This window comes from Apteryx mantelli, chromosome 4 (genome assembly GCF_036417845.1).
Source record: "Apteryx mantelli isolate bAptMan1 chromosome 4, bAptMan1.hap1, whole genome shotgun sequence".
Classification (NCBI taxonomy): domain Eukaryota; kingdom Metazoa; phylum Chordata; class Aves; order Apterygiformes; family Apterygidae; genus Apteryx; species Apteryx mantelli.
The window spans coordinates 66486838-66514325 of NC_089981.1; the positions used below are offsets into that span (position 1 = coordinate 66486838).

The following is a 27488-nucleotide window of genomic DNA, read 5'->3' on the forward strand; positions in this document are numbered from 1 at the left end:
TGAGGAGCATGTGTATGCTGCGCATATTAGATAACTTACTTACAGAGCTCCTGTCACAAATAAAACCAAGACAAGGAAAGCAGTACTAAGACTCAAACATGCTTAATGTGAACTGGACATGATACACTTCTCTTGAACCAGTATCGTATGTCCACTTAGTCTTTCTAAAACTTAAAATCCCTGGGCCTTATTCTTAGGCTTTCTGCTGAACCCTTCTGCAGGAGCACTTTGTTGCTGAGTATCTTTCTATAGGATTTTTTCTTCTATCTTGCCTTTCTGGTGATTTCTGTAGCAAACTAATGCTTGCTGCCTGCATTGTCCCCTCTTCTGTCTGGTAGAATCCTTCATTTTGTTTTGTTCTTTTCTCCCTATCTCCTGAAAAAATAGCAAACGGTCATCTCAGCTCTCTCATCCGGTATCATTGCTGTTATTCTTCCTCTCCCAGAGCTGGTTCTCAGGTCTGAAAAGTAGTCTCTGAATTCTGGTGAGTTTGAAATCCAGAGCGGGGCTTGACTCTAGCCTGAGCCTGTCTTTGGTTATAATATGTGTTTGCATTACCTCTGCTGTGCCTAGCTCATCCTCCTGTCTGTGTCCTTGCAGAGGTGAGGAATGGTTCCCCAAGTCACGGGGATGTCATGGATGCTTGCCATGGACGCTAGGCATGTTTGTGCTTCTGTGTATATGGAAGCTGTGGGGAGGGAGGGAGAAGGAAAGGCAGTGTAGCCTTTTGGCTGCAGCTCTGCTGCCAATTAAGCCTCTTCATGCCCTCTGGGAAGGGAGGGAAATACTGTTATCCCTTTTACTGGCACACAGAGACAACATGACAAAAAGTGGGGTCAGAGAAAACAGTCCTGATTCCCAGTCCTAGTCCTCTTACATTGTAATAATTAGTTAGCACTTCTCTCAGAACTGGGAACAGAAACCAGAAACACCTAAACCCTGACTGCGCCAAGCCCCTTGTTTCCTTATTCTCGTTACTCTTCTTCTAGTTTTATCCTTGAAGTATACAGGGGACAACGTTATACCATGCGGCGTATGACCCTTACACTGTTCGGCTGCTTGGTTGGAATTTGCACTGGAGCCCTGAGGGAGAATTTTCTTCTGTTTTTGCTGCTTTATTTTTTGTTATAAAAGCAGATTAATTTTAAAGCTAAATAGTACATGTGACCTTATCTAGTCATCGAATAAAATGTTATTGTCAATTTAATACCCACTGAGAGGACAGGGAGAAAGCCAACCGCCGACACATGCAAGGGAGGCCCAGGTAAGACAGAACGGTGTCTTAGTCCTGTAGGAAGTCAAAGTTAATGAGTTTACTACAGGGCCACTGCAGAGTTGAGCTCTCTGGGACAGCATCTAGCAGTCTGTTATGTACTGGAGCTGGAGTGGGCTAAGGTTACCTTCACAGCTATAATTTCATTACTGCTGCTTTTTCACAGAAAGTGATTTTTTTCATTTGTTCAACAAATGAGGCAGAGGAAAAATGGAGGGATATATGGCACAGATGTGGTTTCATAAACCCCAGACTGAGTTCGTGTGGCTTATGAGGTGGGAATAAGAGCATTGGGTTTGGTTCTTTCCTCACTATGGCTGTAATCCTCCAGTAGTGCCAAAGAAGTCAGTGAATTTGCATCAGAGTGAAACTGGCATAAAAGTGAGAGGGTTTGGGACATTTTTTCAAATAACTGCTTAGTTTAAAGAGGTTTGTCTAAAGAACCATTCCTGGTTAATTCCACTTCTATACAGGCTTCCGATACGATTACTTGAAGTTTGTTCAGTGACCCAGATAGTCTTAACTGCTGCTTTGACTACCCACGGATGGAGATCTTTACTTGCCATACAGAGTTTACGGGGAAGGAAGAGATCCTTTTCTTTCAAAGAATTTTTATGCTTTTTTAGAACAGATAATCCTCTAAAAGGCAAACAATGTAGTACCTCATATCTCCAGGTTACTTTGCATGTGAAAGGTGGAGATCAAATTCCATCCTAACTTCCTTTGAAGAAAGAACAAAGACTGAGAAGCAAGCTGAATTTGTGAGAGAGACAGAGTGTCGTGCTGTCATGCTATGAAGGTTCGATAGCAACGACTGAGACAGTAATATAATAATAATAAAAAAGATGTTTATTTCCTCACACAAGTTCTTGGATTAGTAACATCCATTAAAATAATGCGATTACTAATTTAGGAAGGATAACACAAAACCATCAGTTACTAATTTAGAAAGGATAACCCGAAACCGTCGATTACTGCGCTATTAATTGGAAGGACTGCTTATCCCTACTTGAAAGCTTTCTTCTTCACTCTCCTAGTGAGAGGGCTCTCAACCTCGAGGAGTTACCTTAACCCAGCGTCCCAGGAAAAGGGGAGGGGGGGGAATACTCACGGTCCAGCCGGAGAGGATGATCAGGTCACGTTCCCGTCCCTGCTCAAACTCTCCTAGCTGCCAAGGCTCTTTTTATACGGCTGGGGCTCTGGGCAAACACTGCTTTTGCTGACTTTTTGCGAGTTTCACAATCACAGGACTGTCTGTTTGTCTGCTGGGAGGACCCTGCTAGCAAGGCAAGACCACAGCACCTCCGTATTGCTTCTCCCCTCCCCGGGGGTCCGTGCAGATTCCAGGTGGCAGACTTCACTTCTCCAGTCTTGTTAATCATTCCGCAGCCTTGCGCATATCAGTCCTTGCGCATATCGGTTGGTAGAGGACTTTAGTCCTGTTAACTCCTCTGTTCAGCAGCTTTGTGCACGTGGCTCTTGTGCTGTCAGTTCTTCTGCATATCAATTGACAAACTTCAGTCCTGTTAGCTCTTCACTCGCCCGTCACAGAGCCAGTGAAAACCATGTACAGAAAACATGGTGGTTCCAGTTTAGAGAAATTTACCTTGATAGACCCTTAAAAAAGAATTAGGAGGCTTTTCTATGCGTTTCTCAACTGACATAGGGGTTCTCTGTGCTGTGGGAAGATAGTGTATGGAGGCTGAAGGAGAGGAAGAGTACTTGTTTCTCCATTCATTTCACATGTGCAGCTACTTCTAGCACCTAATTCAGGTATGAATGGAGAAACAAGTACTCTTCCTCTCCTTCAACCTCCAAGTAAGAGTTCTGTGCCTGAGTACCATTGACGATCTAAGCCTGAACACCTTTCACCATCATTATCTTAAGTGGGAGCTACAGTTCAGGTATCCTGAAAATCAGACTTTTAAGTAATTATTTATTTAGATGTAGGTGCTTAAGTACCCTTTTTACCCCCTAATTAAGTACCCCGTATTACATCTAGAAAATGAGACTGATAACACCCATTCCTAGAGATAGCAAGCGCTGGGAATATTCTGATGTTGTTCGATTCCAATATTCTGTTGGTTCCCAGTTCAACTGTTCAGGAGTTCAGCCTTCAGTCCTGCATACTCACAACTCTGGTGTATGTCTGCTTAGGTTGTTAACTATATTGTAGAAGAACTCTGGTATGACCTTAGCATGGTGAGATTGTAATGTGCCATAAATTAATTTGGTAAGAACTAGAGGTTCATCATCCAGGTCTAATATATATGCTCAAAATTATAAATAAAAATGTTGATCAATTTAAGGCAGGTATGCATTGCCATACTTGTGAAGGGAACTTTCTAGCTTGCTATATTGTTAACTGGCTACAAAATTTTTCACTTCCATTCAGATCTTTCTCAGGTTAGAATCAAAATTTGTTGCCATTTGGCAGTTCTTCACTGGCTCTCAGACACAAGTGTTGGATGTTGCTGATAAAAGCCTTATACTTACTGCCTTTATGTGACAAATGGATGCCAGATACAGTCTGGAACTAATTTTTAAGCACTTAAGGGCAATTTACTGTACTTGTTACATTAGATGCAAAAGCTGGTTGCTGCAAAGTCAAAGACTGTTGCAAGGATAACAAGTAGATCAAATTAACATAGCTGAAATTATATTGGATTGTTTCAAAGGCCATTTGTTAATGTACAGGACATCTAGAAAATCTCTTATTTTGAAAAAACTACCACCCACCTAAACAAAGACAAATCAATACAGAAGATGCCTTTGCAAAATATAGCAGATCTGAAAGGAGACTTGGGGAGGATCTGCATTAAAGTCTTATGGGAACACTGTGAAAATATAATCTGCAAAATTTCATTGCTGCTTTATTTTACAATCATTAAGAATTCTCCTACATTTCACATGAAAAATTCACCTGTTAATACCCAGCATTTAGACTGCATTTTTCATTTCTGAATTTCAATGTGCCCTGTGAAATCTGAAGCATTACCATAGTTTTGTAGACAGGTAAAATGAGGCACAAGAGATAAAATAGTTTACTCAGGGTTATGAAGCATATCACTGATACACTGAAAATAATAGTCAACTTCCCTAAATCCCTGTTCAGCAGGTTATGTTGTTTCCTTAACCAGTCATACATCACTTGACCTATCTTAAGCTGACAGTATGGGGACTCTTTCTCTAAAATACTTTCCCCAATACTTGTCCTGTTTGGTGGGGGAAGGTTTAAATGCTTCTGAATTTCAGAAAAAAATCACTTTTTTTTTTTAGCTGAGAATTTTAACAAATAATACGGAATTTGCAACTAGGCCTTTTATATTTTTTTAATGCCTACATTTGTTCCTTTAGTTTTTCCAAAGGCAGCCATGCTGGCAAGAGAAAGACTCAAATTTACTTACGTAGTTTGCTGCTGGTACTCTGGGTTTGACCTCAAATAGAAAAATAAATAGAATGAAGAGTTTGTTATCTGCCTTATACAAACCTTTAGCATAAAAATACCTGTTTTCTGAAGGAAGGCTGTTCAGGTGGTGTGAACTGATTTCAGTGGAGCTACACAGATTTACCTTGTCTAAAAACTTGGCTCAAAATCAGATTCAGTTCCACAGCAGATGAAATGTCTTAAGACCTCCAGAGGAAGAAAATGCAGAGTAATATAAAATACCTGGCAGTGTCTGTCTAATGAAGATTGAACTTAATCATGTTTCAGAGAGGAGCTGGTTAAAGCTTGTAATGAAGAGGTTATTTGGTGTCATTTGCTGTGGGTTCTTCAGCAATTACCTGGGATGCGGTTTGGATGGCATAGCTATCCTCTCCCTCGCTCTAGCAGCACTTGAATCATCTTCATGTTGAATTTCAAGAGCCACTAGAAAGACAAGAGACAGAGCTGGTGTCAGATCCTGGCTGACAAACCACACTGGTTTTGCAATACCTTATACATTGTAGTGGGATTGCAAAAAGCATGAAGGGTTTCTGAGAACAAAATGCTCTTGTATTTGATCTTCTACTCAGAAAGAGCATCAGAGTGATTAAGAGTGAGTAAACCATTCCAGAGAGACGGAGAATCCTCTTCTTGATTGTTTGGCTACTTCTGAAAAAGAACTGGATTCATTTTGTTGGTTAAAAAATATTTGGAATGGTTGCGCTATTCAATTACTATGAATTTTTGCAACAGTGTGGACTAGACCAAAAGTGAAAATGACAAAACCCCAGCAGGAACATATTTTTAGCTCACTCCAAAGAAAAGATGTATCCAATTAAAAATAAAGTTTGAACATGACTCAAATTCCAAGGTATTTGTACCTAGATAGAGATCTGAACTTTCCTGATTAGCTTTGTCTGGGCTTGGAATTAAAAGGCATCAGAAATCTTGTGAATGAACATGTTCCTCTGAGATTTAAAATGCAGTTTTGTAAAACAAGGGCTTCTGAACAAGCATAAAAGGTGATGGAAATGTCAAATTACATTCCAGAACATATCAAGAGAGGTGTCATGTTTCCAGTAGAAGCAAGGAAGTATTATTGCTATTATGCAGAACACTGGCGAGAACGCTGTTAGAAAGTGTGTATGTTTCTGGTCACCCCTGTTCAAGAAAGATGAATTTTTACTGGAACAGATAAGAAGAGCTTCTAGATTGATTGAGGGAATGGAAAGTCTTTCATAGAAAATTTTTGTTAAAGAGTTCGATTTATTTAGCAAAACAAAGGCTAAAAGGGGATGTGATTGCCCCCTATGGCTACATCAATCGGTTAAGCACCAAGGAGGACAAGTGCTCTTTGAACTCGAAAAGGCGAATTTTGCCTAAGAAGAAAACCATATAAATTTGCCTTGGATAAATGGAATTGGAGATAAGAGGAAGAGAATTCCTAACCCTCAAAGCTGTGGAGTTTTTTTGAACGATTTCCAAAGGGGGACAGGTAGGGGAAAGAGAGTCAAAAACACAGCTGTTCTTAAGATGGAGCTTGAATAGTTTTTCAAGCAGAGCTGGTGTGGATGGATGGAGAAGGATGTGAGAGCTCTGTGCCTGTACCTGAAGCTGGTCAGACATGAATTAGATCTAGTCCAGAATTTATAGAGCTGTGAAAGCCTGGCACTGTGACCCAGACAGCGAGTCCTGCTGCGAGGAAGGCTGCATTAGCCTGGTCACAGCACTACCCTAACGTAGCTATGGTTTTGCAGGTGGTTCATTTCAAGGCAGCTTTGAGCACACATAGGGGTAAGATATATTAATGTCTTTTTGTATAGATATACCCTGAGTTTGGCAGAACAAACACAATTCAGGCAAAAAGCCATTTGTGCTGCTTTTGTACTACATAGAGAGAAGGCTACAGTGTGATGCTAAAGGCTTCTTGTGATGAACATAAAGCCATTCCCAATACTCCCACGCTGTGCCAACCCAGGAGGAAAGGATTTATCTCCATCTTCAGCTTATGATTTCATGAATGGTAGAGGAACATGAATTAGAGGAACACTAATTGCTGTGTTTATTAAGATACCATTTTATGAATCTATGTTTTGGATTTTAAAGAGATGCAACTCCACAAGCTCCTTCTGAAAGCCCCCTTCCTGCAAAGAATGTACATCCTGTATAGCTTTAAGTTTCTCTCTCATTTCCTGTCTTTCCCACATTCTGAGTTGTAGTCTGTAATTTCACAATCTACGTTTACAGAGACAAGGAGGGAGAAGGAGCCTGACCAGGTGGCTGGTAGTGCAGGGTTTGGGTGAACATTCCTCAGTTCTGGAATTCTCTCCACCTTCCAGGACCAAAAGAGCCTGAATCTGTTGACCATCAACACATGCCAGAAGGGTTTTTTTTTATAGGAGTGATGCAGAAGGGACAGATTGCTTGAAGAGAGTTTAATGAGTTGTTGCTTAAATGGAGGAGTTTTTATTATTGTTTAATTACTGCTTTTTAAAATGCTTTGAAAGGCTTATAGATAATGGCAAGAGCGCTGTAAATTCCAGCATGTTTACGGGGCCTTTGTGGTCTGCTCTTCCTGTTCTTCCCTGTTTCCACATTGCACCGGGAATTTCTTCTGCCTTTTTTGAAATGCTGACAGCCTCTCTACCCTTTAATCTGCAAGAGAATGGCAACTCCTGCTGTGGGGGCAGTCCTTCACTTAGGCAGGCTCAGATCCCTATGCAAGTGTGGAATTGCAGTCCACAAGGAAAATGCTATTTGAGCTGCATAATTAGGGGATAAATTGTTATTTGTCAACCAATATAAAATAAAGTAGCCTATCTCTATCTCACGTTTTATCATCAGTTGAAGCAGAGGGAGGATTTTTAAGTTTAATTTCAATAAAGAGAAGATAATAGAGAGCTGAAATTCTTAAATTAGCTGCTTTTATTGTAGTTAGTACTTTGGTTAATCTTTTTAATTTATCGCTTAGAACAGGGCAATTACCCACCATATGGAAATGAGCCAAGGTTATTGTATTACTGAGATACGTTTGCAGTGTGCAAGCTGGAATGAAACGATTACGGACTATGTTGTCAGTTGGTACAATAGTGGTAACAGCTCTGTTGAGAGCTCCAGGTAGATTTCAGATGGTGACCTCTTCATCCCTCTTATCAGTTCAATATTAGGTAGAGAAGCTCTCCCAGAGATGCTTGACTTGCAATGATTAATGCTGTTCTTACTTTAATTGAAAAGGCCCGATTGATAGGGTAAATTTTTACAGATTTATTTCAATCATTTTGTCTGGAAAATCATCAATTATCATTATCTAAATTAACACAGATTGGCACAAAGGCAGAAGAAGTAAATTGCTTTATAGATTACCTCAAGTACAGTACACAAATAATTTATTTGGCCTAATAGATGTATTTTTCAGCATGGTGAGCTGATGTATATAGGTGCTTTAGGTTTCCACATGGAGATAATTATTATCCTCTCAATTCAGTATTTGCCCATACCATGCATGTTCAGCAGGTTCTACTGATATTTAAGGCATAAAAAAAGGAGTACTGGAGAATACAGGAGAAAGGAGGTAGAGAGCAGTCCATTTCTATAGTGATAGAGAGTTATCTAGTGGTCATTTATTTTGTGTGACATAGGCTGGCTTTTTCCAGTATTCTAGTGAAAAGAATTATATTTGGCTGTAGACAAGCAACTATTCCACTTCAAAAAGCACACAAATAGTCATTGACATCCTTAATGACAGCTTCAGCTGAAAAATTGAAGAAATTTCTGTCCCTTCGCTGGAAAATGGCTTTCCCAACCAAGGATATAACACATTGGCAGGGATCTCTATGAACCTCTCCTTCATAAACCAAGCTGTATCTGTTTTGTGGACTTCATATCCTGGGGGTGACAGTATAGCACTCTGCACTAGTACTAATGTTACTTTTTTTCTTTTTTATGTGATCAAGTCGTATTGCAAATCACATTATTCAAGACATCTCCACATCACCCACTCGTTCTTAAAACAAATAGTTGTTTCCGAAGTACAGAGAATTATTTTGGTTCTCGCTAAATCCTTGGTCCGTAATGCTGCAAACATTTTAAAGAAAATTGCTATCTGTTTCTTTAATTATATATGGAGCAAAAACACGTAGCCATCCTTGTGTTTTCCTCCACTCTCTTTTCTTCTATAAGAGGAACTGAAATGGAAGAGTTATTCTAATGTGGAATAGTTTGGGAAGGGGAAGAGATGAGGTTGTGGAATCCTAATTACTGGAGCCATTCAGACTGGATGGGAAAAAGTATGGGATGGTTTGGAGAAGAGACAGTTTTATTCTGAAAATGGTGGTTGTATCTAAGAAGATTCCCTGTGGTTCCATTAAGCAAAAACCACAAGCACATGCCTGACTTTAAGCCTGTGCTTGAAGTTCTTGTTAGGCAGCAGTGTACTTGTTTAGGACTCTTTGACTTTGTTGAATTGGTGCTGTGGGTCTATAATTATTTTGTTCTATATATCATCAAGGTGTAGGTTCCTATCTGTGGTGCTGCTACTTTTGCCTGAACAGATAAGGTAGAGTGGAAGATATTTTACGATAAATAAAAATCTGACTTTTTCCTTCTTTGGATTTTAAAGGAGTTATTGACTCTTTGAAGAAGTCGTTATTTATCATCAACATTTCAAAGGACAAATATAGCCTTAATGCAAACTGACAGCTTCAAGTATTCCCTGTGATAGCCAGATTCATCATTGCTGGCATGGCTAAATGCAAAACATGTGTGTTTTCAGATTGCTACAGTGGATCTAGAAGACATGCAAATTGTAATGTCAAGGTCAAAAATAAAACCCATGCTTTTTATTTTTGGTGTTTCTCTTAGTACATATTTGTTTTGTATTAAAAGTTATTAATTTATACCATTTTCCTTTTCTTGAAAAAAAGCTCCAGTAATCTCTAATAGCTCCTAATGTTCAGGAAACCTCTTAATTTCTATGCACATGTAGCCACTTTTAGGGTACAATATTGCAGCTATTAAGAGTACACAGCAAGAATGAAGATGCAGTGGAGAAGTACAGTAGTTTGTTCACGCTAGAAAAGGAATTTGATGGGAAGAATACTGTTTTTGAAGTGGGGTTTGAGGAAGACATAATGTAAACCCCTTACCCAGTTTGAAAATGCAGTGCAGATCTGCAGATCTGTGGGTCTATACTTTCAGCAAATTCCTGATTAGTTCACATGCAGAGTCTGTATACCCAAAAAATCAAATACAGAGTAAAGTAACTGCCTAAAAGTATCCCCAAGTGTATTATCTGCAACACTGCTCCATCACAATTAAAAGACTATCTCAGCAAAGGAAAATTGAGGTGGCCTGGTAACAGTAGGAAAGTGCATGCACAGGAAGAAAATACCAGGCTCTAGAGGGATCTTTAATCTTGCAGAGGAAAATATAACCCAAACCGATAACTAAAAGCTGAAGCTAGAGAAGTTCAAATGAAATATTAGGCACATTTTTAATAGGGTGATCAACCGTATATACACAAAAACATCAACAGAAGTAGTGAACTCCCTTTTCTTGTCTTCCAGTCCAGACAGGAGGTTTTCTGGGAGTTGTCTTTGGTGTCCTGAAGCACCTTCACCCCCAGCTTGCATGTGGGAATGCATTGTTTTAAAATAGAGATGGTTGTGAACCTGCTGTTTTGTTTTTATGCTAATTAGAGATCAGCTAAAGATGAATGAATTGTGCTCCTACTATGACTCCACGACATTGATTCATTGCTAATTTACAGGGGAAAGCACTGTAACAAATGAGATGCTTCTTCATAGTTCTGTGCTAGCTTTATCCCTCTCCAAACATGCTCAAGCTTTAGGAAAGGTCTCCCTGGTTAAATGTCTGTAATACAAGGCATGGATCCAAAATTAAAATTCTGTTTTGAGTACGAAATATGAAAAACAAGAGGAAATCTAATGATATTCCCAATAGATGATGCTTTGAAATAAACTAGCAGCAAGGATGAAGATCAGAGGAATCATTTGTTAGCTGATGAATGTTGTTGTTGATGGCTATCCCAATTGTATCTTCTGCTCTACTGCACACCTAGTTCTTTGACATAGTGTGGTCTCAGCTGCTGGGATCAGCTTTAATTTATTGTGAACTGAGATGAGCTGTACCCATCATAGTGACAAAAGATGTACCTGAACCTTTTGATGAGGCTGCAGATCTTTAACATATCCTGGGCTTGCGTATTTTCCCCTCACAGTTCAATGAACACATTCTACTTCAAGAGGCAGAGAGGGAGTGAATAGCTGTTTACAAAGATGTGAGCAAATCTGTTTCCCTCAGGCCAACATACATTTAAAAATCCATTTTAACACATGCACTTAGACTATCTGTTTCTTACGCAAACAGTCAACGTAGCAAATATTACCACTTGCTAATCCTACTAGCAAAATAGGAGGTGAAAAAGACTATTTATGGTTTTCTTATGTTACTGCTTCCCACCATGATACTTAGGGCTATAGGTAGATGAGGATGTTTCTTTAGTCATGAAGACATTGCAGGAATGACTTGCCCATTGGAACTGTCGCCAGCCATGTAGAGTTAAAGGTAGCTGAAGCCCACTGGAGAGGCTGCTGCACCAGTTCTGTTGAGCTAAACCTGTACCTGTAAACCGACAGTCTTGTTCAAGCGATCGCTGAGACACGCGGCATGGGTTCTATTTACTAAGGTCTTGCCTTGTGACCACATCTAGTTAAAGGAACAAGACCAACAGCTCTCTTGCACTAGCAGCTATAATTTTTCCTATGGGCAACTGCTGTTGATTGCCAATGATTTAACTCATGAGTGAGCCTCCTAAAAAAATTATTTGTATACATTGGCTAAATCAGCTAATGGGCACAGGGCAACACGGTGGTATTGCATGTTAATGATGAAGGAGAGAAACAGTGAGCAGGATAACACCAGTTGTGCACTGACAGCAGTCTTAGGTAACCATCCAGACAACCTTTCCTGTTAACAGGGTGAGGTGAGGCTGAATACCTCTGTAGGATGGTGAGAATCAATTTTAAACTATGTTTCTTCAGACACGCTTGTTCTCTGCCTCTTTCTTGGATGTTCTCACCCTGTTCTCAGTTGAGGTGAGCCTGATGGAACCTGGTTTATGTGTACTATTTCTGCATAACCTCTCCTTACTCTATCCTGTACCACAGTCATGTATATATGATGTAGAGGCATCATTGCTAGTATACATACAGGTGTAGAGAGAGAAAATTCTTGAGGCCTTTGCTAAACTGACTGAAGTAGGTCATTCAGCCCAATCTCAAGCACTCTGGTCTTTCACTCCAGCTGCAGCTCACGACCTTTGGCATATGACATTTACAGATTTGCAAAAGCTCTTTATTGGGCTCGTGGGTGGTTTTCAATATATTTCACAGCTCATATGCCATGTGTGGAAGCACCTGCTTGCTTTTCTAACTGGAAATTGTTGTATTTTCCAGACTGAAATGATTCGGACCTTAGGAAAATCAAAACTGCTTTTTGGTCTTAGGAAATGGCAAAGTTAAATCTTAATGAAATGCATTATAAATAATAACATATGTTGCCTTCTGTGAAATGGCTTATGTTGAATTTTCTTCAAAGTGATATATTGTGCAAATTAGTCCCTTTGTAATGAAAACAATCAAGATACTGACTACATAGCAGATTTTTTGTGGCTGCTGAGTTCTTTTGAGGTGTAAACTTATAGCAAAAAGGGGGGGAATTGGTACATCTGATGATTGAAATATACTGGATAAAAGGATCACCTTCCAACCAAGGTAGCACATTTTCCACTGTCAGATCAGTGTCACTGTTGCATTTCCATGTAGAACCATTGGTAATGGAGTGGAAGATTAGTTTAGCCACAGAAGTGTGTTTTATACAGATGTTTCAAAGGCTCTTTTGTACTTTCTACCATTTTGTGGAAGGAATTAATTCAAACTAGGTATCTAACCACTCCATTTTCTTGATGCTTTAGTTGGAAAGATAAATGACCTTGAGACTCACAGAAGCAATAGAATAGATGGATTTTCTTTTGTCTCTTCATGAGTGGAAAGGTTGAGCATTACTGGCTAGATCCAGGCACCATGCAGGTGCCTACAGCTCTGCCAGTGCTGTTCACTCTTCCAGGCTCTTCCAGCCTGGGTCTGTTTGGCAGAATTTCCAGTGTGCTTCATTTCTGACATGCAGCACTCACCACTCTCCTCAGCACAGTTCAGACCTGGCATCTTTATCTTGAGCAGAGGAGATGTTTGCAGATTAGCAAGTACATTATGGACAACTGCAGCTTTGACTGTTCCAGTTCACAGCCCTGGCTCTTGCAAACACTTCTGTTGTGGCCTTCAGCACCTCTGCAGTCCTACTCCGATGCCTTTTGCTGCTGAAAATCAAATGTGACTTACATTCTGCCTTCATCATTCCTCACAATGTGTTTTTGCCCTGGTGAGCATAGTTGCAAAAATTTGCTCTGAGCTAATCATCTGAGCACTGAATGATCAGGAAAAGCCCCCAAGCTGCACTGTGGTGCTTCTGAAATAATTTTCTCAAGATCATTTAGTGAGTAAAGCTATTTACGGTTTCGCTTCACCTAGAAATAATTGCAGGAGGGAAAGAACCATAGATGGAGAAAAAAAAATCCATTATTTTTGTGTGACTATATTATTATTTATCTGCTTATGCACACAGCCACTCTTTTAATGAACTGTAGATGATTGAGAGTTCTGTGTTCTCCTTGCAGTTGATGAAATCCTGTGCAATCTCTGCAGTTTCTGCAACTGAATGTTTTGAAGGGTATCATAAACATGGCTAATCCCCACCTGGAAAAAGCAGCTGGCCATGCCTGTAACAGCTCTTCCTAGAGGCAGGCATTTGTGCAAACTGTGGAATGGAGAGAAGGCTGGGGGTATCTGTGACTTACGTGCTATGGCTCCTGGACTGAAAGTTTATCAATATGGCCATTATGCAGTGTTACGTACTAATCGCACAAGCCCCTGTTCAACTCCATTGCACGGTGCAGCTCCTGCATAATGAATGAGTGAGTGACACTAATGAAAGGAGACGCAATTAAATTCCTATTTTGTTGACCCACTGGATGTTAACTGCCTCTAATTCTTTGAGTGGAATGCAGTGATGTACTGTGTGTAATGTGTATATTAACAGACTGTAGTATTTCTACTCAGAGTTAGATTCTTAACTTGTGATGCTGGGTAAGATAATGAAAATGAAAGGCTGTTTTAGTGGCACATTGACTAGTACAAATGTGATTTGGTTTACATACCTGAATTCTTCACACTAAATGGGTGAGATGAAGCTTAAGCTTACCAGAGTAACAGCATGTGTAAATAGTGTTCTACAAATTTACCACCCTGTAACTGGTTTGGATATTTGAAAGTGGTTGATTGTTTATCTTGGCATACAAAAGCAATGCTAGATGTAAAAGTTGCACAGTAGTAGTGTTTGAAAGGTATCATCATTGGAAGGGTACACAGAAGATGAAAGAAGATGCTGAATTGTACATAGGAAGTTATGTTCAAATCTGGAGCTCAGTTTGAGTTATTCAGGTCTCAACATTCAACTTTCAGTCCAGCTGAGTCGATAACTCCTGAACTGTGCCTTTTAGATTTTAGTTATATTATTTCACATGCTGTTACATATATTATTTATGACAGAGATTCCAAAACATTTTAGAAACAGATTATCTTTGGGACATCTCTTCACTGATTCTCAGCTCCACAACATCTTGGCAACAATCTCAACTGCATACAAGGAAGAGTGAGATTAGGAATGTGTATATTTGTATTTTTCTTTTTAATGCAATTCTGTCACTGGAAATCAGGAGAAAGAGCCAGAACTTTGTGATGAAACCGTTCTTCCCAGACAGCCAAGAAATGTCTTAGGTACCCTTTGTGCTCTACAGACTACAACTAGGGCATTTCTGCTTTGTGCTTCAAATCTATATTCTTTTTAGCTTTTTACGAAGACGACTTTGCTTTTGTATTTGTAATGTGCTGTCAGCATTATAGCGAGGGCCTTGCATGAAAAACACATTCTTATACCATGGCACACTGTAGTCCTTTACTCCTACCTCTTAGATACTCCTAAACTACAGGGAGTGGCACTGTGTCAGTCCACAAGTGCAGAACAAAGTCAGAATTCTGAGGTGGTCTGACATTGATAAAATGTGTTTCTATTGTATTTTAATGCATATTTTGCAAAGCTGTGGTTCTCTAAGTATTTCAGATTCAGTGTTATGCTAAAATATATACAACACAGTGGTCACTTAAAAGTCCACAGTAGCAGCAAGGATACAGTGGAAGAGCTTCTGCTCCAAAAGCACATGCATCTGCTACATGAGCTAAAGGAGAATCTTCGAGAGTATTAGTTAGCTCTAATACACAGCTGCATGTTATGGATCATATCCAGTCATGGTCATTTGTCAAAATAAAAGTTAAAATACTGTAAGAAGTAGAAAAAGCATAAAAACAGGGCAAAAATACAGTGATCCTTTCCCTGAAGTACATTCCCACATTCCAAAAATCAAAGTCAGAGGTTTTGTTTACATCTTTGAGTTTAAATCATCAGTGGACTTTTCTTCTGTGGATTGGTCTAAAGACTTTTTCAGTCCATTTATACTTTATACTTGGTGTAAAACAAGATTCCATCCTGAGAAATGAGCATCACAACTGTAATTATGAATTATGTGGAAAAAGCCTTTCCTTTTATTGTTATAAAGCTGTGGCTTGATAATCTGATGCCTCTTCCTTATTGTCAAATAGTGACTAATTATTCCCTGTTCATCTTCACTGTGCCTTCCATGGCTGTGTAGATTTCTACTGCAAATCTTCCTAATCAAGTCTCCCAAGTTGAAAAATTGTAGTCAATTTAATTTCTCCTTGTACATAAACCTTTCTTGGGTATGACTTTTCCTAAGAGCATTTCCCCTCTGCAGAAAGCACTAGTATGTGTGTTTGAAATATATGCAGTTCGATATACTGCTTATCAGTAGAAGGCAGCCAATTTCAAGCCCTGGCGGTTACCCTCCGTTGCTCCGAGGCGTACCTGAAGTGCACCTCCATGCACACCTCATGCACACTGATAGAGACCCCAGCTCCAAGAAGAGACACGCATATTGAGATGTGCAGACTGCAATCCATCATGGCAGGCCCTGCTCCAGGTTCCAGCCGCACAGTTTAGCAAAGCTTATCCACATCCCGCTGCCCTCCTTCAGAGCCTTGGGATTTCAGAGGACTTTGGATTACGGCCTGGCAGAGACTGAACTGGGCCTCAGTAGGGTTTTTTTGCTTGTCGGCACCCAGCCCTAGGCTTTCCCCTAGGTTGAGGGAGAAAGAGGAAGAGTTTCCTAGAGCTTCACCAGCTCTATTTTCTTATGGTATAATCAGAAAAAAAGTGGTGCAAGGACTTGAGAGTCTCTCCGAAGAACTAACTAGAATAGCTGGGCCTTTGGGAATGTCAGCTTTCACTTTGTACTAATGCAAGTAGCATCAGGGAACCTATAGTTATTATTACAGGAGAAATGAATAGGCCTAGGATTTGAATCTTCTCCCCTTCCAGGTGTAGACGAACCCTTTTTTCTCCTGATAGTGGTTGGTCTCTTATTTCATAAACATACTCTTGGCCATAAGTCACAATAGAAAAACAGAAGCTTGTATTCACAAGCAAAAGAAATGGCATTTCTCTGAGTCCCCATAGGAAATAAAAATCATTTCTTATTTTTTGAGATTTGTGGGGGTGGGGGGAGAACTAACAAGAAAAAAAAAAGAATTCCATAGAATTCTAATGCACACTTAATGCAGTGCCTTGATTTGTTACCTAAAGTTAAATAACTACATATGTTTAAGGAATAACTCTTTTATAATAACATTAGCCTCAGTGGAGGAATCAGGTGCAGCAACTTGTGTAATATCTGTACCAGTATCCATAATTGAAAACACCAAGTGGCATTCATTTACAGAATATTTTGCCTGTATGCAGCACTAGCACAGCTATTGTACTGCATGCACTTGTTTTATTCTAATCTTACTAGGCTTGAGTTTATAGAAATTAAGTGTCTTGGCATTTGTGCTGTGGGTGGAAGTCACCTTCAGGGAAACCAGAAGGGTTGTTACTCTTGTAGAGTACAAGAGGGACTGAGTGGCAGGAGAGCAATGTACACACCATTTCATCTGACTCTGAAAGTTGTCCCATCCTTACAGGAGTCACAGAGGGTATGGAATAATCTTGTTAGAATCAAGAGTGTTTTTTAAATGGTCTCTCCTTTTCAAGTCAAAAGAGTGGAGAGTGTATGTATATTTGTGTGCAAGAATGCACAGCCACCTGCCTACTGAGCACAAAATGCTCTGGCCTATTCAGAGCCTTAGCATGTTCTTTTTTGTAGTTTACCTATATTGCAGTCTCACTTTTAATAAATGATTTATAAGGAGTTCATATGTAACAAATAGCGGGAAATATTAGTTAGTCACAACACATCAGCAGAAGATAATTTATTATGTTTATGAGCCATGGCTGTTAAAAACTATCATCCAGTAAACTTCTGTACAGTCTGTGATACTTCCTTGGCTGCTTACGACAACACTGAGTAACAACTAATTGTTTAAAATTGAGATAACAGTATAAAGCGTGACTCTACAACTGTTGAGAGCAGGAATGTATCTTCCATGAGACAGGCCAAAAAGTGTACTTGTGTCTCATATACTGGCCATCTGTCGCTCTCCTAAAATCTTCACTCATCAAAGTGGCCAGAAACTAGTGTCTAGCAAATTATGCTCTGGTGTAGGTCGCCCGATTTCCATAACCAGAGGAGCATGAAACAGTTAAGATATGGGTGAAGGAGCTGTAACAAGACTGTGAGATTTGCTGTTTTTCCCATGAGTTAGGGGTAATAGGGATATAGGATTTTGAGTTGCAAAAAGATTGGATTATAAAACAGAATCGCCACAAGAAAATCTTAATGCAAAATTAATTCTCATTTGGCCAGTAACAGTTTACAGTAGTTTCCCACCACTAATATTGTCTTGCCTATTTGAAGATGCAAAAATGAGTAGGGAGGTCATGCTAAGATGTTGTACCAAGAAGCAGTACAGTCTCCATTGAGATGCCCTTGCTATGGGTAGTCTCTTGAGGTTCAGGTGTATAGAAAGAGGAAGTCTCCGTCTTAGAAGGAGTGGTAGTTGAAGAAAAGCTGCCCACAACATCAATCTCTCTGTATCTGTTGCTCTGCCTGGTATTTAGAATGGAGTTCATTCTTGTTTAGGATGGAAATAAACTTAATTTATTAAAATTAAGCTGGTAAGGAATGAGGACCTAGTCAGAGATTCTAATTTGCAGGTCATCTCCTGAATTTTATTCTATAGCTACCTCTTCTGACAGCATTATAGTACGTAAACGTATCAGTTTTCCTTGAAATAAGTCAGCCAGCATGTGCAAGTAGGTGAAAACAAAGCACGTGGAAATAATGAGACTTGCCCAAGGGAACACTCATAATAAGTTGATGAAGATATTTGGGTTCCTAGTGGATTACTTACATCAACCATAGGATTGAAAAAAAATCAAGGAACTAACAAAGAAGCAAAATTGTTTGATAAAAAAATAGAAGAGATAATAAAGATCATAATGATAGCTACAGAGCATGAAGTTCACTTGCAAATCTAAATAGTCATTTACCCAATACTATCCTAGATATTTCTCAGAATTATCCCAAATACATAAATGTTCAATATTTAGTGGTATAACTCAATAAATAGTATTTCAGATAATGAACCTGAAATATAAAAGTGGAAGGTCTCATGAATATTAGTATGTAAATTAGTGATAAGAAAGACATAATAGGCCATGTCAAGTGTGTGAGAAAATGTGGTGTGATTGGTGATTTCATTTGGTACTTCCCATATGGAAAAGTCCTATATATGGTGGAATATGAATTCAGATTTACAGTCTTTCTCTAGGGGTTTTAAAACTGTTGCTAGAATCCTACTTTAAACCTCTATCTCAATTGCGCAGACTTCCAGAGGAATTTCTGAAGCTCTCAGTGAATTGTATTGAGTCCTGTTACCTTCAACAGGAAGGTAACCATTCCAGTTAAAATGACCAATAGACTAAGGCTTCTGCTGTTTTCCTTTGAGAAATAATTTCATAGCCAGATAGAGCTCACTGTCAAGAAGTGTGTTTTTTCACTAATCAACCTTAATTTTCCTTTTATTGATCCCCTTGATTTTTTCACTAATGAATAAAACTCTGTAATTAACCAAGTTTCCTTCAGTGCAGAAATGCTGGCAATGGAAGGTTGTTATTCTTCTGGGAGCCTGTACGTTAGGAGCAAACAACACGACACCGCTCATAAGATAGAATTTTTAGGCCTCAGAGGGTTTGAATACCAAAATTTGTACAACCTCTCTCTACTCCCAGAATTTGAGATGGGATAAGAATGGGCCAGAGTGCTCATATTTAAACCTGTAGCTCAGTGTCTTAGTGTGCACAGGTCAGCAGGGAGAAATAACCCTCTTCAAGCTGATTCCCAGAACAGAGTTGGTGCCAAATTGGTAAAAGGCAAAGAGGGTGTTTTCGTTCTGGCTCCTGCACGTATGTTTGTGCTGCTTTTCTGATTGCTTTAGGGAGCTGCAACAATGACGATCTTTTCAATCTAACATGATTTTAAACTGTTCTTTGCCCGTATTCTGATAAGAAATGTATCCTGGCACAGGCTTATCTTTGTTGATAATGGGCTCTGCGGCTGTAGGGAAATGTTGATACCATACTTCAGCATCTCTCATCTTGACATCTACTCTTTAGCAGATTGAAAAGATAATGGATGCTTGAGGTGCTGTATTGTAATGGATTGTCACCAGTCAGAATGTGTGATTTTAATGGGGTGTATATGTCTCTTCTTATATGTCTTGTAGTAAATGTGTATTATCTTTTCACCTTCCTTTCCCCCCACCCTTAATCTTTTTTCTTGCAGGCTTGCTTTGACATGTTTTCTTCTTTACTTTATCCATTTTTCACTCTTCTCACACCATCTTTGTCATTTTCCCTTTTCTTCTCACACATGCTCATTTATTTTTTACTTTTTCTTTCTCTTGTGTTTTCTTGCCTCTTTCTCCATCCTAGGTGTGGACCAGCCAGGCAAAAGCATACTGTATACATTAGGCAGTTGTAAAGGTAAATTTGGAAATCTGTGAGGAGAAATTGTACAGGGACTTGTGCAAATGGGAGAAATCTGGATGGGAGAGGGGAGAGGTGCATCTTGTGCCCCAAGCTTATACCTGTATGTGGCGTTGTGGGAGAATGGTTAAGCGAGAGAGGGCATGATCTCTTAGAAGTGAGCAATCCTGCCTTCATGATGAAGGGAGGATCCCACGGCTATGTGAACTGTCCTTGAACATTCCTAGACCATTACAGAAGGGGAAGGCAAGTAGTGGTAAACAAGTAAAGGAGGGGGCCGACAAGCCCCTCCACGTGAACAGCAACTTTGCACCAATCGTGTATTCGCCTTAGGCGCGTGAACAGAGACTGTAAACCAATCATACAGCTATTGCTAGTGCATGCTTATTGCTTGTCTATATATACTCTGTGTAAGCTCTAATAAAGGGAGAACGACCATACTCATATTGAGACTCATCGTTACTCCGGGTCCGTCCCCCCACTCCGACCTGGCATCTCTGTCTCCTGAGAACGGTGATAGTAAGTCCACTAAATCTTTGTCTGTGGGGCCACAGAGTAGATACGTGGAACTGCAGATTTCTGATCCAGGATTTGTATAATCACAGTATATTGAAGGATGTGTTCCACATATGAGATACAAGAATGGTAATTTATGGGTATTTTCTGAAGAAATGCAAAGATTTGAGAAGGTGATTAGCACTTTACTGAGAGCATGCTGCAAGTAGATGCAAATAACTATGCAGTTTGTGTTCTAACTGGTAGATTTTAATTACAGAGCCTGGCAATTTATTCATCTAATTCTAGTTAATTGGTATATTGCTATCCTGTGTATAGTACATACACATCTGGATTTATCTATTGTACCCATCAGGACTGTGTATGGGCACCTAATATAGATGGCTCTTAGAGTTATGTTCTGTAAACAAGAGGAGGGGGAGCTTGTCTGGCTAGACTTTTGAATTTTCCTTATGTTGTAAGTAAAACAGGCCTCTGAGAAGTCCAGGGTGAAAATAAAATTAAGGTAATGTTCTCACTGCAGTCATTGGCAATAGGCATCACTGGAAAATAGGGCAGTAATGAAATGAAATAACATCCACAGTAAAAAAATATACAACAATAATTGATTATAACCTGGAAACATGATTCTCATTTATCAAGGCCTTTTTACGAAGTGATTGCAGTATAGAAGACATACAGAGGCAGTATAGAAGTGCTCGAAAAAAATACCTGTTTAAGGATCCTTTACATTGAACAATAACTTGACCTTAGTATCAGCAAGAGTGTGGTACTTTGTATATTCAGGGTAATTTATAAAGAGAAATACAGGTGCCTATAGCTTGATGAATGCACCAGGAGATGTTGGACACCCAGTAATAAACCCTGTCTAGGCCTTGGCACTGAAACCTCTGTGTTGCTGAAAGTAAAATATCTGCTTGCTGCTATTGTTCCCTACTTTGGAAGAATACTTGGAGGAATCTTAATAGTGTGCCACTTTTGTAAATGAGGAAAGCTAAAGTGATACGAAATTTCTACCTTTCTTTTCTGTAGTGTTTCCAGTGTCACCTGTAGCCTTACATTTGCCCCATTCCCTGAAGGACGTATGTTGTGCACCCTCCTCCCTTCTGACTTCCTTGTTTCACTATCTTCAGCTTACTTCTTTCATGTGCCAACTATGCAGTTATTGTAAGTGAGTGGAAAAACACTGTAGATTTGTCATTATTATTCCAACTCTCTCCCTGTCCTGATCCTTCCTGACTCACTCTGCTCTTGAAGTCATGTGGCTTTTGCCAGACTTGCAGTAGCAGCTATAGTATTGTTAATATTATCAGAGTTTCCTGGAGAGCTTGATCCCTGTGAGACACTGACTGAGCCCCACTCTCTGTGACACCTATCCATCTGCTGAAGTCCTGAGATGCAGGATTGCTTCTGATTCCCTTTGCACAGATTTTACATTTGTATAACTTGCGTGCAGGCAATGCAGTTACTCTTCACAGACACTGGCGAAAGCAGGAGGAGACTCCTATGCAATAACTGTTTTTCTTTTCCTTTTCAAATGATATCTAGTGTTTCAGTATGCTTGGTATGAACAATATTATATACATGTTCATCTGCAATACTGCTCAAGAGGGCAGCTGTGATCCTGGAGTCACAACTGTGACTGTTGACAACCAAAGGCACAGTAATATTCCTCTTAGCAATTGTACTGTGTGTATGATGAAGGTGGCTAAGGACCGCAGAAAATTATATTTTCTCTCTTGCAAGATGTCTTTCAGATAGAACTCAGCAAAAGCTGAACCATATAGTTTGTACAGTTTTTCTATCTGACTGCACAACATTTGGTTGTGTTCTGCAACAACAAGTGAAGAAAGAACTGTAGCAATTTTCAAAACATTTTTTACACTTAATCTTAGAGATTTTTCTTTAGAGCTTCTTGTTTATAGTGCCTTTGATCTGCTTGCATTGAGGTATTTTGATTCAGTGGTGCTTAGGGTGATCTGCTTTCCAAACTTAAAGAGGAGAATTTCTGCTGTTCATTTCATCATTCTACAAGGTTGCTTAGAAATGAAGTGAGCGATACCCAGGCAGATAGCAAGGATCACATGGAGGTGAGAATCGCCTTTGCTGCTCTAGGAGATGCTCCAAGCTGTAACTGAAGTGTTCTTAATGAAGTAGAAACACAGAGACTCCAAGCAAAGCAATTCCCTGTACTTAAAAACTTCCCGTATTATTTCCTCTCGTTCAACTTTCATTATGGATTTTTATTTATTTTTTGATCCATAGCTAGAGAATGCAAAATTTAGCTGGTTGAGCAGAGTTTCCAGGGTCATGCTTTATATGACTTTACAACTCAAGTCTGGCAACTGGGACAAAAATGAACAACCAAATGCAGCCATATTTCTCTCCTCATCTTCTCTCTGCCTAATGGATTTGTGTCTGCCTTATCTTCACTTCCATTTGATGTAATTGAGCCACTGGTTTCTGCTGGAGCTGGGACTGCACCCTCAACATGAACTACTGATCAGCTCTGCAGTTCCTGGCCACTTCAAAGCACCTTTGAGATTATGTTCAATATGCCTATAGAAAAATCCATGGTAAGTAGTGGGGATCTTAGGATTTGTTAAGAAGGTAAACCACAGCCAGATAGACAGCCTAAACACTGGGATGTAGTTGAGTCTTCAACTTAGAGCTGGAATCTAGGACACAACCTAAATAAGCTGAAATGATCAGAATTTTGGGTTTATGTTTCATTCAGAGGAGGACCATTCCAGCAGCATTCTGCCATCAAGCACTATCTGAAGTAATAACATAAGAGGAGGAAAGACCTTTTTTTCTCATTCATTGGCACTTTCTGAAGTGCAATGCCTAGTGGGGTCATTAACTAATTAATGATTAGAGGGATGAGAACTCTCAGAAATCACTCCACAGCTAATTTTTCAGATTACCTGTCTTCCAAGTACCTACCAGACCCAGTCTAGTCCTTTTTTAGCTTGTGATATCAGAGCATCTCAGGATAAGAAGAGGCCTTAAGAGATCATCTCGTCCGTTCCCCTGCCTCAAGGCGGGATAAACTATACCTGTGTCATTCTTGATGGATGGTGATCTAAGCTGTGTGTAGAGACCTCCAGTGACAGAGACTCAACAACTTCCCCAGGCAATCTATTCCAAGGCTTCACTATTTTAAGTAATAGAAAGCTTTTCCTTATATCTAACTTGAATCTCTTTTGCTGCAGTTTAAGTCCATTATTTCTTGCCTTATCCATCCTGGACAAGGAGAATGCCTCATTCCCTTCTTTACAGCAGCCTTCAGGTACTTGAAGACTATTATCATGTCTCCCCACCGTTTGTTCTTGATAAGGAGACAGCAAGCAAAAGGGAATAAGGAAAAAAGAAAGGTGGGTAAAAGCAGAAAGAAAGATGGAAGAAGAACAGGTCTCAGCTCTCATAGAATTAGCGATTGTAATTATATTCTGTGATGGTGTAAATCTATTTAGTTTACTCACTTTAATGTTTTTTTATACCAAGAAGGAATCTGACCTCAAATTTTCTTTATAGATATTAAATTTATACCATGTTTGTTTTTCTCTCTGGTATCCTGATCACCCTTATCAATTTCTCTAGTTTGTTTTCCCTTTTGCCACATAAGGACAGATTAGAAAGAAGATACAGGGAGGGAGAAAAGAAGAAAAAGATATTAAACATGTCTTTTTTTATTTTTCTATTTTTGTGCAGAAAATTACTCAATAGTAATACTTGGTGTAATTGGGGAAGAGTGTGTCTATGCTATATGTATTAGACTGATTCCATGATGTTTTTATCAGTGACTTCAATTTTGTCATTGACACCATTGTAAGCTAAACCAGTGAGGAAAATATTAGAGCAAGAAAGAGAGACAGCTAGAAGCAATACAGCTAATGGAAAGTGTACTGAGTAAAATGTTCTGCTTTTGAAGTATGCTGACATCTCAATTTTTTTTTCCTTTAATCCAAACTTGTTTATCTGCTGAAGTAAACAGGAGCTCAGAAACAGGTTTTTCCTTTCTCTTAACCTCCTCTCACCCAGCCAGCAAAGCAGTGATGTTAGCAGAGATGAGTAAAACGCTTGCTATGCTATCCCCCCCACCCATATCTAATCTTTGTTGTCTCTCGCTGTGTGTGTAGGTGTGTTTTCTTCCATTTCCCTCTCCTTCCCTTCCTAGATATGTGCTTTGCAACTTGCCATAGCTTAGTCCAACAATAAAGGTGTTAATTAGCTTGCGAGCACCTGGCTATGCAGTGGTTCATAAGTCTGTTGCATTCCTACTGTGCAGAACAAATAAAGTATCAAATCATATTTGCTACTAGAATTCATAATACTGCATTTTATACAAGTGGTCTGATGCTATTCTGGTCAAAAGAGAAGCATAAGAATTGTCAGGAAACATATGTATGTTTTTGACACCATCTTAAATTTTTGACCATTTGGAAATTCTCTTTGCAACTTTATAATGATTAAAGAAATCTGCTGGAAGTATTTTGGTTTCTTGATGTACAGCATGGTCGTTTGATCTTTCCTCATCTTCTCCCTCTGACTTTACTCTGTTGGCCTAACTTCATCCTTTAGGGGTCATTTGAGCTTAATTTTACATTTCTCTCGGTTAAGCCCCAGAGTTGTTTGCATCCTGCTTTACTGCTGAACAGACTGCGCTGAAGGGAAGCGGATCTCTTCCCAGATGGGACTGTTGATGTTACCTCCATGTACAATAATGTGGGGACATGGGGAAGTGTGATTCCTGTTTATCCTGGCTGAAGAAGCCTGGGGAAAGGATTATGGGTTTGTTTCATTCCTAGGGTAGCAAATACTGCATGCAGATGGCTTAAGCAGGGGGGAGCAGGGTTAGGAAGGGCCAGGCAGAGAGAGCCTCTTCCCAGGCTGCTGACTTAATGCATCTACTTTCAGTCTCTAAGTAGTAAAGGGTCAGCTCTGGGCTCTGTGATGTTTTGGAAAATCAGCTACCTTCCTGTGTTTGAGGAAAGAAAATACCAGAAATGGTATCTTATTGCAGCAACACTAGATAAAGTATGTATTAAGGTATATAAAAAGAGGTAACTGATGCTGTGTCTGCTCCAGGATTAAAGGCAGAGGCAGGCTGTGAATTAGTTACTATTTATAGATACCATTTTAGAATCAGACTGTTGCGGTTAAGTCATATTTCTGATCTTCTAGTCTTACACAGAGAGTGTGTATTTATCCCTTAGTTTTCTTCAGTCTGGGAAAAAAGGTCTGAGCAGTTCACAGTTTGCCCTCTGTGTACAAGCAGGGCATCACACTGTATACTGCAGACAAAGTGGGGAGGGGGGCTGGGACTGGACTCCCTACGTTCTTGTCAATTCAAGTACTCAGGTCTGAGTTTCTCTTCTGCCAGAATTAATGGTAGTTCTAATCAAACAGAGGTGTTCAAACCTTTTGATGGGAGATGGAAGGAATTTAGTTTTTGTCAGCTCCCGTGAAGTCAAGACTGCAACTTTAGCAGTAGCTGGTGTAAGAAAAGGACAGTCAGTGGTCTTTGGGCTTTGTGTTGGTTATTCTTAGATGGGGTCACAGAGGATGTTCTTATTAGATGCTGCTAAATTAACACATGATTAGTAATTAACCAGTGGGAAATGCAGAAGGAGGGCAGATAGGAATTATTTCTATATTTCAGTGAAATTTTGTTTTGACAGAGATCTCCTGCTCTTCTGTCTTACTGATGGTTATGTATTTTTTAATGACATCAGTAAAAGTTTTGAGACCTAACAAATGAAGAGACATTCTTAGTTGTTAGAAAACAGTTAAATTATGTAGAGTATAGTGTTTCTTTAAGTCTTGCCAAAACCTGGTGAACTGAATTGCAAAGAGGAGCTCAGTGCTGTTCCGTGCTAGCTCCAAAAGACTTCTGGTGATAAACCGTAATGATGTGTCAGGTGTAGAGTTTTGTGACTGCCTGCAGGGAAGTAAGTGATATATCCCAGAAAAACCCACCAAGAAATAATGCTGTAAAATACAGTGCATAGAACTTTTTATATATTTCATTTATGTAATTTTTTCTTCCCATTCAGCAAATGCCTTAAAGTTGTTCAGTATTTGGGAAGAAAACATCACAGCTGCAGCCTGTTGAGGGTTAATGAATGGCCTCGTTATTTCCTCCAGGTGGGATTCAGTGACCAGTTAGATGTGGTTGCTGTAAAGAGGATTGGGAGCTTGTTTAGTAGGGAGAAGGTATTGAAAGTGAAGATGAAAAGATACTTGGGAGATGGGTGAGTAATAAGAAGATTGTTATTTAGTGCAGGAAATTAAAGAATGGTTTAGGGATTTTTCTGTCTTTCAGAAGAGGGTAAATTTTATTGTTGGTGATAAATGGGTTAGTGATTTCTGAGGTCTGAAAGGAGGTCTAAGGTTAGGCTTTCTAGTTCTCTGATCTTTGGGAATAATCTTGAAATATTACCTTGATAAAGATAGTCTTAGCAGAAAGGATTGTGAATGATAAAAGGACTGTTATACCAAACCTGGTCATTTGTAGTGTTAGGGAGGAGCATGATGGTGTAAAGTGGCCTTTTCCTTGGAGGGTAAGGGAAAGAAAATGGCTATTGTATGGTAGCTTTTGACAGCGTGAGCTGCTACAGGCAGAGCAGTCTGGTTGTGGAGATCTGTGGAAGAGGAGGCTTTTCTGCATGCTGTGGAGGGTGGGCTAAGAGGACACTGACATGAGTTTGCAAGGGGAAGAGAGTAACCTGCTAAGTGGGTTCTGGAATGAGTGGTGAGCTGGTGGTGCTGAGTAATGTGTAGCCTGGTGTGGATGTTCACCATTTCCTCCCAAATACATGGTGAGGATGGCATGGTGTACTTCCTTCCTGGAGTAGGAAAGCTATGATGTGTTTTTTAACCGTGCATATCCCATGCTCTAAGAGATGGCTTGAGTTTGATCCACAGTAACTTGACTAAATGGCTGAGTACTGGAATGAGTTTGAGATTTCAGTGTTAAGGCAGGGCTCTTGCTGCACCGTTAGATATTAGCTCTATTTTCTTGCTCTTCTTTCTTAAGGTATAGGAGGAAGGGAGAGAGAGGTTGGGGAAGGAGTT

General features: G+C 39.6%; 1 protein-coding gene across 1 annotated transcript in view; it reads left to right on the forward strand.

Annotated features, from left to right (window-relative positions):
* Window positions 1-27488, forward strand: part of LOC106482900 (neurexin-3-beta) — a 374181-nt gene that overhangs the window by 35328 nt on the left and 311365 nt on the right. The window lies entirely within an intron of this gene.